This window comes from Mesoplodon densirostris, chromosome 11, assembly GCF_025265405.1.
Source record: "Mesoplodon densirostris isolate mMesDen1 chromosome 11, mMesDen1 primary haplotype, whole genome shotgun sequence".
Taxonomy (NCBI): domain Eukaryota; kingdom Metazoa; phylum Chordata; class Mammalia; order Artiodactyla; family Ziphiidae; genus Mesoplodon; species Mesoplodon densirostris.
In genome coordinates, this window is record NC_082671.1 from 78120373 (window position 1) to 78123478 (window position 3106).

Genomic DNA, 3106 nt, shown 5'->3' on the forward strand with positions numbered 1-3106 from the left:
TATGGAGAGTAATCTGCTTTACTCAAAGTCTATTGATTTCAGTGTTAATCACATTAAAAAATACCTTCACAGCAACATGTAGACTGGTGTCTGACCAAACAACTGGGTACCATAAAATCAGCCATCACATCATGCGACTAGATGAAATTACCTAATAAGTTAATGCATTTAGAGAAATGAAGACAGTCCAGGACTGAGCTCTGGCAAAGTACAAAGGAGAAGGGTCCAGCAAAGGAGGCTGAGAAGTGAGGTAGGAGGAAAACCAAGAGAATGTGCTAAATCAAAAGCCAAGGAAGACGTGCTCCGAAAAGGAGGAAGATCAATTATATCAGGTGCTGCTGAGAAATCCTGCAAGATAAGGACTGAATCATGGAAGTTATTGCTGACTTTACTGAAAATGATGGGGGGAAAGAAAGCCTAAGTAGAGGCGGTTCAACAAGAAACAGAAAAAAAGGACAAGGAGGTAGTAAGTACAGCCAACTCTTTCAAGGAGTTTTGCTATAAAAGCAGAAAACAATGCGAAAGTAGCTGAAGATGGATGTAGGAAGGGTTTTTTGGTTTTGTTTTGTTTTGTCTAAGAAGGAAGTTATTATAGCATGTTTTAATGCTGAAGAAATAATCTAGTAGAGGAAATTTGGTGATTTCCAAAGAGGAAAGGAGCAAGATGAAATCCGTAAATTACAGAGGCAAAGTACTTTGACTATATACATCTATTATGCAGCATGGACTTAAGTCAAATCTAGGTTCCATCACTGATTAGACAGTCAAATTACTAAGCCTCTCAGCTTTCTCATCCTCTTTCTACAAGGTCCTCTGTGGTCCTTCTCCCTCTTTATCTCACCCAAACCTTCCCTCCCTCTCTATGCCCCAGCCATTAGCCTTTTTTCAATCCCTTTAATTAATCTAACCACAGGCTTTGCTAACTCCCAATCACTCAACACATCTTAGTTCAAACATGTCTTAGTCACATAAGCCAAATCTCCCAATGAAATGCTCTTGTGTTACCATGTATTCTTTCTGATTAGTACTTACAACAATTGCAGTTATATTTTTAAGTATGGTTATTTGATCAATGTCAGCCTCCCCCTCTAGAACAGCTTAGTTCAATAGAACTTTCCATGATGATGCAAATATTCTATATTAGCATTGTCCAACCCAATAGCCTCTAACCACATGTAGTTATTGAGCAAATAAGACATAACTAGAGCATATGGGGATGTAGCTCAGTGGTAGAGCGCATGCTTTGCATGTATGAGGTCCTGGGTTCAATCCCCAGCATCTCCATCTGATTTCTCCTTGTTTAATCCTTGGAAAATATGGCTAATGCAAGTGCTGCTCTGAGTTTTAAACTTTATTTATATTTAATTAATTTAAATGTAAATAGCTACACGTGGGCAGGGACCAGGATTATTTATGTTCACCACAGTGTTCCCAGCACTTAATACAGTGCCCACACTTAGTAATTGCTCAAAAAATGTTTGTCGAAAGATTCGATCTGTACAGTGGGGATATTACTAGTTAACTTGTAGATTTCATCTTTTTCTAAGAGGAAAGTAAGAAGAGTCTTTACATAGTAACTGTCAAAGATTCTCAGTCCTCTTATAAAGGTGAATCTGACCTTCAAGAATTTGATCAATCCCAGAGGGTGGCTGAGAACATATTGGGTGATCTGAATAAAATAACACCTGTAATATGCCTAGGAGTGTGCCTAGAACATGTGGTGGTCCATCAACTTCAGAGAGGGCAAGCAAATAATGGTGTAGGGAAATTGGGGAAGCAGGTGATATTTGAACCATATCTGTAGGAATAATAAAGGTAGTAGTAATGGGAGTGGGAGTAATACCAAAGAAATTTTCAGTGCTTACCATATGCCAGGCATAAACTTGGGTCTTTACATGGCTAATTTAATCCTCACAATAATCCAATGAGTGAGATACCATTATTTCCCCCATTTTACAGATATCCGAAAAAAAAACCCGAGATATAAAGAGGAAAATTATCTTCCCATGGTCACCTAGCTAATAACTGGCAGAGCTGAGACTGATGCCCAGCCCTTGGCTCTTACCACGATGCTGTTTAACTCTTGAACAGAATTCTTCTAGGCAGAGGGAGCAATAGGTACAAAGACACAGTAGTAGGAAAGAAATGGTGTGTTTTTGCATGACATGCAGAAACATAAGAGGAGATGAAACTCTAAATATATGCTGGATTCAGTTTGGGGTTCCCAAGGCAGCTAAGTGTATGGCTCTTTCCCCTACATTCTCAGTTAATTTTTAAAATCATCCAAGTATTACACCCATATTATAAAATTAGAAACAGAAATTCCAGGAAGTTAAGAATTTTGCCAAAGGTCACAAAGCAGGTGTGTTGGAGATGGGATATAAATCTAGGTGTGCCTATCTCCAAATCTATTGTTTGTCTTACTACTCAATAATGTATAGTGAGGTATGGGCTAAAATAAAAGGCAAAAGGAACATGCTCTAGGGATAAAAAAAAAAAAAAGATTAATTTTCTGACAAGAACCAGGTCAGAATTCATCCATGAAGCATCTACCTGAAATCCTGCTTGGGGGACCATGATCTCTGTGAAGCCTTCTCTATCAAACAGAATTAGTTACTCCTTTATTTCTTATGTCAAGCTACAGAAAAGCTGTCTGTTTACATGTCTGCCACTCTCAGAACTGTCACTTAGTGAGCACCTCTGTGCCAGGAGCTTTACATGTTCTCATTAATCCTCTTACTAACCCTTAGGGATACATATTATCATCACCATTTGCAGATGAATAAACCAAGGATAAAAGAGTGGCCAGGGCCTCCCTGGTGGCGCAAGTGGTTGAGAGTCCGCCTGCCCATGCAGGGGATATGGGTTCGTGCCCCGGTCTGGGAGGATCCCATATGCCGCGGAGCGGCTGGGCCCGTGAGCCATGGCCGCTGAGCCTGCGCGTCCGGAGCCTGTGCTCCGCAACGGGGGAGGCCACAACAGTGAGAGGCCCGCATACCGCAAAAAAAAAAAAAAAAAAAAAAAAAGAGTGGCCAAAGGTCTAAGAGCTAGTCCAGGACTTATGTCCTCATGCTCTTTCCTCTCCACCACAGTCATTTTCACTCTG

General features: G+C 40.4%; 1 non-coding gene across 1 annotated transcript; it reads left to right on the forward strand.

Moving 5' to 3' along the window:
• Nucleotides 1–1212: 1212 nt before the first annotated feature.
• Nucleotides 1213–1284, forward strand: TRNAA-UGC (transfer RNA alanine (anticodon UGC)). The gene has a single exon. It is a non-coding gene; the product is annotated as a tRNA-Ala (tRNA).
• Nucleotides 1285–3106: the final 1822 nt, after the last annotated feature.